At 30.6% G+C, this 9228-nt stretch overlaps 1 long non-coding RNA gene across 1 annotated transcript in view; it reads right to left on the bottom strand.

Annotated features, from left to right (window-relative positions):
* Positions 1-1635: 1635 nt before the first annotated feature.
* The window catches only part of LOC145675501 (uncharacterized), a 178266-nt gene continuing 170673 nt past the window's right edge, over positions 1636-9228 (bottom strand). The window contains exon 4 of the long non-coding RNA XR_014129136.1: positions 1636-2056. This is a non-coding gene — a long non-coding RNA (uncharacterized LOC145675501). The remainder of the gene's footprint in view (positions 2057-9228) is intronic.

Raw genomic sequence — 9228 nt, 5'->3', positions numbered from 1 at the left:
TTGAATACTTTAAAACGTAAATAAAGTACTAGAAGCTACTAGTTGTAAGCATCCGTCGTTGCCGGTTTTGGATAAAAAGAGCGTAAGAAAAATGTCCTTAAAGGAATGTTCCCACAACTATTGTCGACTATTTATCCTCTTGTGTTAGGTAAGCCCGCATAACAGATATGTAATGTTGGTTGCGTAAGACAATATGTTCTTAGACACAATCATAACGTTCATAAATTTTGACTCCCAACCAGTCCGCCGAGCCAAAAATAGAAAAACGGCTTCATACGCGAATGGATCTGGTGAAAGTCTATCTGTGCCAAAACACACACACACACACACACATATATATATATATATATATATATATATATATATATATATATATATATATATATATATATATGTTATGAAAGAAGAAGAATTTGAATACCTCCTCTTAAAAAGGTTCAAATACATTTGAGTTCATCTAAGAATTGAATATTTCAAGGATAGAACTATGCAATATTTCGATAAATCGAATGATCCATCGATATTTTTAAATATAAAAATATTGATTAGTGATCAGTATATAAATAATTCGGAATTCTATATTTCGTTATTTTCAAATATTCCGATGTATTTTGATATTTTTGTATTCAATATTTTCATATTTGTCAATATTTTAATATTTTCGGTATCTTAATATTAAATATTTTGATATTCAATATTTCGATATTTTTTCATATTTTAATATTTAACATTTCCACATTTTTTATAATTTAATGTTTAATATCTTTCATATTATAATATTCGATATTTCGATATATGTTGATATTTTGATATTTAACTTTTCGATATTTTTCGATAACTCGTTATTTGATATTTCAGTATTTTTCGACGTTTTTGGAAAGGAGGCACGGTACCTGAGTGGTAGAGCTCTTACTCCTGCTCTAGCTCTTATTAGAGGTCTTATTTTGCGTGGGATCCTTTCTCCCACCCCTGGCCAAGTTAGTTTGTGGTGGACAACATCGTGTCCGTGAGTTATCTCGGGGTACTCCCATTTCCTCCTACTTTTCATTCCACCAAATTTTCCATCATCATTCATTTGCTTTAATCATCGTCTATCTTAGCTTAATGGGAATAATCGTAGTACCTTAAACTGGTAGATTTCATTTCATTTCAAAATTTTTGGATATTTTAATATTTAATATTTTGATATTTTATTTCTACGTCTTCAGTATCTTAATATTAGATATTTTAATAATCAGCATTTCGATATCTCCCAGATATTTTGATTTTCCATTTTTCAATATTTTTCGATACTTTGATATCTGATATTTTAATATTTTTCGATACTTTTAGGTATTTTAATATTCAATACTTTGATATTTTTCAATATTTCAATATTGTATATTTTGGTATTTTTCGATATTTTAGTATTCAATATGTCGATATTTTTCAATATTTTGATACTCAATATTTCGATAGTTTTCGCTATTTTAATGTTTAATATTTCCATATTATTTGAATGTTCAATACTTCGATATTTTACGATAAATTAACATTTGATAGTTTGATATTTTTAAAAAATATTTCTATATACAATGTGTCTATGAAATCACTTAACATTTTTAATTTACATAAACTTTATTGACCTAAGGACAAGTACACCAATTCGCTATGTACATGAATCAGTACTTTTCAGCAAGATTGCCTGATAATTTTTAGTGTCATTCTAAATCAGATACGTAGACATACGTACTTTAGGAAATCAGTAAATTTCAACGTGACCTTATAAGTTTAACATGCTGCCCTATGATGTACTGTGGTTCGTAACACTCGCTGGAGTACAGCTGGCGTAATCACTGTCGCAGCTGCGTACATGGATTGCTCGAACTGCTCTACGCTTGTAACTTTTGTCTGATAGACACGAGACTTAATAAAGCTTCAAACAAAGAAAATTTCGAATTTAGGAGTGAAATCTTCTTGTACCTATTAGTATGTCTTACCACGTAGACGACCGCATATCATGGCTATTTGTTCTTGAGTAGAGTACATTTTCGGAAATCATGTTAGATAAGATCACCTGCAAAAAAGAAAGAAAATGTTAAGTGACCTTATAGACACCTTGTATTAGTTAAGATTTGATAGTTTATTGATATCGAAATCCTGATATAGCACAGTTCTGTTAAAGAGTTGTCATAAATATTTTAACTACGCAAAAGATTTGTCAACTTATATCAATTATGTATTAATTGAAAGCTACATACTTCATTCTCTTTCAAAAGAGTTATTTAAACTCTCCAATTATTTAATCTGAAATAAAGTCATTTGTAAAAAGAGCAGTTCTTCTTCTCAAACCTTAAGGGTTTTAAATTTAAAATCGTAATTGTATGGCTAATAGATTGTATCACTAAGTTTGATATACAACTGTTGGTTAAAAATTGCATTTACTATTAAATATTATCAGTAATTGCAGCATATACAGGAACGAAAATGGCACGAAGGCAAGTCTGAATGTATAGTTTATAAGTTGGAATTTTTAAACAATTTAATTGCTATTAATAAGTAGTTATGCTGGATCCTGATATTCTCTATTTGATCTCATGTTATAAAATTCACAGAAAAATATAAGTTGTCTATGATATACAAAGTATTGTTAAATAGTAAAAATATTATTAAATGTGAGTTTTAAACTTTAGTACTTATCTGGCGGCCATGTTGTTTTGTGATACCAAAAAGCTGATTCAATTAAAATGTGAAATGTGCAATATCTTATTAGTTTTATCGCTGTTGCTACAGAAATAATATTAACAATTAGTTTATTCAATAGTTACTGCAAAGACAATATCAGAAAAATCTTTCCTTTGTTCAAATATAATTCTAATTAAGTGCATTTACGCAGAAGATATAATGTTCCTCTTAATAAAATTATAACTCAATTCAATTTATTTAAAACTCAAAGAAACTGATCTTCAACCAATTTTATTGTATTCTTAAAGATTCTATCTAAGCTAATCTTAACTATCATAAATCAATGCTAAATTGTCTGGGTTCGGTGAATATACCAAGTAAAAATTTGTTGTGTTTGAAAACTTTTTGGCTATGAACATTCTTCCATTTAAGGGCAAGCTAATGAATTGAAAAATAGTTTAGGAGAATTATATATAAACTAATGTTAGTCACAATTTTAAGACTTCTTTCGGAAAATATTAAAATAGTTTAGTTAGCTGATTTTTTTCTTTGGTATTTACATGATTATTCGCTGAGGCTAGAGACTTGGCCCTTTTCCCTATACATTGTACACTGCCATAATCACTTTCATGTATGTTTAAACAATTTTGAAGTTTTTCGACACAAAATTCGAAGCTTAGTAATAATGTAAACAGCTTCCAGCAATAGAATTTTAAAAATGTAAATAAATAAATAAGCAGGGACACGGACGCCAATAAAGAGAGAACAAATGTTGGGGGCCCAAACCTTTGGGAATTCATGAAAATGTTATCATTTTTTTAAAGTTTCCTTCATTCAACTTTTAAATTCCTGATTCCTGTGATTGTTCAACTTTTAAATTCCTGATGGCAACAAGATAATCATAATTTTTCTAGAAATTAAATTAAATTAGGTTTTAAAACTATGAATTTGACGACTTTATAAACACCCTTAGTAACCAGATTAAGTTTTAGTTCATTCATAATGCATGAATTCAGCGACTTTTGAATTGTATCTTGGCTATTTTTTCATAAAAAACTAAGATGGTGACAGCACTGACAACCATCGAGGGAAAGTGACAGAAGTTTAGGAGTTCATACAAAAGTCTTTCTGGGAGCTGAAGAAATCTATGAACGTCCTGCTAGGAAGTTCAATATATTGAGAAAGTATCTTTTAAGGATAAGTAGAAAACAAACAAATCTCCATATTTAATTTATTATTTATGTTCTTCATTATTCTTGCTTTAAAATATCACAAAGTGTGTCTCATGTATAACAAAAAGGCAGACATAGAAAGAAGGTGTTTGTTTCTGGTAATTTTTTCACATAAAAGATTAGTTTATTGTTTGTCAAGAAATCAAAATGGCAATTGTAAGAGAGCGGTAGGAGGCCAAGGTAGGATTGGAAAGTATCTCTCCTTCCTTTCTCTTTTTTTCCTCGAAAAGGCTCCATCTTGTCAGTAGCTTCTCGTTTGGGTATATAACTGCAAAGGAAGCATAGAAAGGTGAAGAAAAAGCAATGAGATCGAGGTGGAGGTAGGAATAAAGCAACAAAAGAGAGGGGATAACCAATCATGAGAAGAATTGTTATGTATTATTCATATCAAGAGATCTGAGATGGCAATATATCTAGTCGACAATCATAAGGTTCCTGACAGCTTAATATTACGGTGTACTGTATGGCAGCTCGAAAGATGATGAACTATGACCATTGCTTCAAACCTTCTTGATGCTCCTGCTTTCTGCATCATTTCTCAATTTCTCTCCTCCTCCCTAATATATATATATATACCCTCCTCTCATATACACACATGCATATACTGCATATTCCCTTCTTCATCATCTGCTTCCGGTTTCAAATCCTTAATCATCTTCCCTTAGGCTGTTAATGCGTCCCTTCTTAGCAGCGAAGATGCAGGATGTCCGTTATATCCATGTATTTACTGTCCAACACTTCACTCCTCTCTGTCATTGCAATTATGTAAAACGTGTTGTTTTCGGTGTTCATTTGTTTTGTTTGACATTTGAAATGAACCTTGTTTCGTATTCCACTTTATATCACTCTTCTTTAAAACTATATAAACATATACACGGTATCTATTGTTTAAGCTGTTCCTTAATATTGATATTTTACAATACTGTTTTATTTTTTAGTTTTTTATTTGTTTTTTTCGAATGTGTGTAAAGGACAAACTCCGTGCCAGAACACTAGCTTTCATTTCAGAATCCGAAGCGTTTCATCCAAAAAGATTGATAAAATTAAAAATTATGCACGTTGTAGAATCAAAGACTAACTTGTTATGTTTGCCCTTGGATCATACATAGACAAAAGGGTCATGATTATGGTATTCAAAATGAATTTGATTTTATATAAAAGATAAAAAGGCAGCAACTTGAAGAATGATTACATATTGGTTCCCTATGCTCCATTTGCATTTAAGTACATAATCTTCGTTACATAATGAAATAGCTTTTTCATTACGAATGGACCAAGTATTTTTCTCGGCGTACTAATAAAAATACATCGTCGGTGGTCTAACACAATAACTGTCAACCTAATTTAGTTTAACCAGCAAAGAGTAAACAATCCTTTGTGGACTTTTCATAACAAATTACATATGTCATATTGTAGAGTTATTAATAAAATATTTATTTATGAAATAAGAAGAAATTGATCTTTATTGTTTCCGAGAAAAGCGTTTCAAAACATTCACTCCAAGAGTAAATTACCCCTTGTATACTTTTATTTTTATGAAAAATGACTTACGCCATTTTGTAGTGTTCTTAATGAATCACGTGTTTGGGAAACATTTACAGAACTTCAAGCAAATGTTTTCATCCCAAAAGAACATACTCCAAAAAGTACACTATCTTTTGTAGACCTTTTCCAGATAAATGACGTGCTGCAATATTGGAAGTATTGATTATTGAACTATAAAGAAAATCATTGGATCCGTTTTAGAGAAATTTATAATTTTTACACCCGACCAGTAAACTATCCTTATCTTTTGGATTAGGAAGAGAATTCAGCAACCCCGCCTGGAGAACTTATAAAGGACTTAGTTTAAGTTAGTTTAAGTTCAATATACGATGATTGGTATGAATCCTAAATACATAACTTGCATTGTAATAGTCAGATAGGTATTTTAAAATGGCATTTTCGGCGAGCAGAAGTCATGAAACGTATAAATCCGTTGAATTTCTAATTCGATTTTTATTTTACAATCACCACATTTTATTCTTTCCTATCATCACTTGAGAGTAAAAATGTGAAGATATAATTTACTTTAAATTTCAGTTACGAATCTTAGTCAATGTATCGTACGTGTAGTGTATAAAGGCATGTTTTTTTTTCGGATACCTTACTTCATACTGTTAACCCCAGCTTCGTTGAGGAAATTGTATATTAACTGATTCATGTAATGTTAAAGAAGTACCGGTAGGTGGTTAATGCACGTCTTTGCACAAAAACCGTGAATATTTCATTTCCTGAAGCTTTATTTTTAAAATTACTGATATGTTTGAATCTTTATTTCACAAAAAAAAAAAGACTCACAACCGGATTACATTAAAATTGTAAATCCTAAACGCGTTAATGTAAGTTCAACATGAAGTTCTTCAAAGCACCACTGTGATGACAAGAATAATAAAACACTAAATATATCAATGAGACCACTGTGACAGATTTATACGTGTTATTCTTTCGATTAGGAAAAATCCAAATAGCGTTTAAGAGAAACCTTTGTGTATCTAGGCTACGTATGTGCGTGTTTACGTAAAAATGTATATGTTTCGAGTTTATTCCAGTTGTCGCTATTACTATGTTAATAATGCCAATATGTTGCCAAGAAGAATGGCCACTTTATGTAGGGACTATGAAAAGCGTCTGTGCTTAATATGACATTGGAGGTGATCTCAACACCCGACATAACAGTAGCCTCACCTTTGATTACTCAAAGAACAGGTATTTGGAGTGAAAGAGAAAAAAAGCGAAGAGCAGTAGAATTAAGTCTCATGAAATATTCATTTGTGTATGTATTCTGTGACTGTAGCTGAAAAAAAACGTGTGTCTTCACACATGATCATCAATAAGAATGCGAAAGAAACGGAGTTAATGGTTACATATATGTAGATGCCCCCTATGCATCCTATTCAGAATACATAGGTATCTCCATTTTGTGATCCTTTCAAAACATGCAAACATGGGCGCGTATTAAAACCATTTCACAGAACATTAGAAAGGACAACGGACCTGTTATCAGCTCATATGTCAACAAGCTACTGGAAAAGTGGTTTCGTAAGTTCAACAGAAGAGAGCACAGCCATTAAAGAAATGAAAATTTTTGCTTCCAGCATCAACTAACACCGAGTCCTCCTGAATTGACTCCATTGCTGACTGACTGAAATTCATATATACGTATATATAGTCAATAATATGTTTTGTTTTCTTTCTTGCTGTCTGATTCGTTGCAAAATACAAATCAACACATTACTATTTCCATTACCAAACCATGCTTAAGTTGGAGTTTGGTTTTCTTTCACTACTGAAGTGATTCTTGTCATTATTAAAGAATGTTAAAACAACAAAACTTGGCGTCACTATGAGGTATCTTTAAGGTGCAAACAATTAGGCCTTACACCACAGGACAGAAAATCGTAATACGTTCGCGTGACATTTTCTGTATTTTTAAAATAAGTTAAACAACAACAGAACCTAACAGCATATAGGCCTTGTATTGTGTTCTATGCTAACAGAAATGATCTGTCAATTGTATATCTTTAAAATTGAATGTTAAAATTACATTTCAATAGGGCAAAATGTTTGTTTTTAAAAAATCCTACATATGTTTATTCTTTGTAATGTATCTTCTGAAATTATAATACAGTACTTATCAAAATATGAAGAGGTATCAGATTTCTAAGTAGAAGATATCCTATTTTATCTTAATCATAATATCTTAAAAAATTCTTTGTGTGCTCAGTTTTATATACTTTTGGAGAATATGTTTGCTAGTGTGTTCTAGTGCTCATCGTTTCAGAGTTCACGTGATTTAAAATTCCGAATCAACTGAATTTGTTCTTGACGACAATAATGCAATAATGAGTGAACAGTGTTTATCAAGTGTCGAGTACCAAAAACAACTTTTGTACTCGTTAGAATGAATGCCACGGGGCAAAAGTAGAATGGGGTTTTGTGGTCACTTAAAAGACATACAGAGAGTAAGCAATTCTTTTACATCTCATTGCAAATTTAATTGTATCTGCGTTAGTTTGAACAATACTCCTCATCACAGAAAGTCTTTATATATTTATCTGTATAACTTCCTTCCAATATTTATCTGTACAATTTCCATACATAATGTATTTCTATATATATAACGTGTTAAAAGCGTCTTGCGAAATATTTTAATTGATGTTACATATAATCCACATATTTTAGAACTTTTCCTGTCATATGTTTTATATTCATGGTGTTGTTATATATTATGCTGAATCTGAAAAGTTTTCTGTCCATCTGAACAATAATGTTTTAAATATTTTACCTAATTTTATAGTTTTGTTATTATAAATACAATTATATAAAAATTTCACTAATATTCTACTATGTTCATCAACAATAAAGAATTCAAATTTCAACTTAAATCGATATAAAATGTTAAATTCATGTTTAATTACATATTGTATGTAGCTTGACTAAATATGTAGCACATTTTCAATAATCAAACATTTCAGGATATTTTAATATTTTCCCTGTCTATTATCATTACCGTTGTGGCAAATAAACATGTTATAATTGTACGGTCTGAATATATCGTAAATTACCGGCAGGTTATGTTCAAGAAAATCTAGTAGTTTCAATGCAATATGTTCCCCTTACACTAACTCGGGAATTATTTAATGTAACAAATTTTAACTAGTGAACTGTACATGATAGAAACGAGCGAAATATTGTTATTTAATTGGATATTTTGATCTCCTTACCCTTCATCAATTTTAATTCCAACTAATATGAGTCATTCTTAATCTTGAAAATCAATCTTCTTAAAATAAAGTTATATTGGAACATTTTTTGTTCATCGGGGGGAAGGTAGATTCACTTCTGCACAATTGATTGATTTAAACCTAAAGTAATAAGCATTGTGAGAAAACCTCAATGAGTATACAGGGCATTACAAAAAGTAGATTCGTCACATCAAAATAAGAAAAAAAGTTTATATGGACCTGTGGTCGGAAGCGTATAGTTTCGTAGTTATAGAATGCCAAAAAAGTGAAAAAATGAATTTTGAAGGTTCATAGTTCCATGTGTGAACTATCCAAATATCCATCTTTCAGAATCGGTACTTGCACAATCATTTTAAGAGAGGCTATTTGGGAGTACTTGATGACTCTCCACCTACCTCTCTTAAAATTGGTGTGCAAGTACTAAAGCATTCTTAAACATGAATATTTGGAAAGTTCACATACCAGCTCCTCAGTGACGTCTTGACCTGACTACGACAAATCCATAGTGATGGAGCTATGGACTTTTAAAGTTCACTTGTTTCACG

Source organism: Thermobia domestica, chromosome 18 (genome assembly GCF_964235325.1).
Source record: "Thermobia domestica chromosome 18, izTheDome1.hap1.1, whole genome shotgun sequence".
Taxonomy (NCBI): domain Eukaryota; kingdom Metazoa; phylum Arthropoda; class Insecta; order Zygentoma; family Lepismatidae; genus Thermobia; species Thermobia domestica.
The sequence above is the reverse complement of the archived record's forward strand: the minus strand, read 5'-3'. Positions and strand labels throughout refer to the sequence as shown.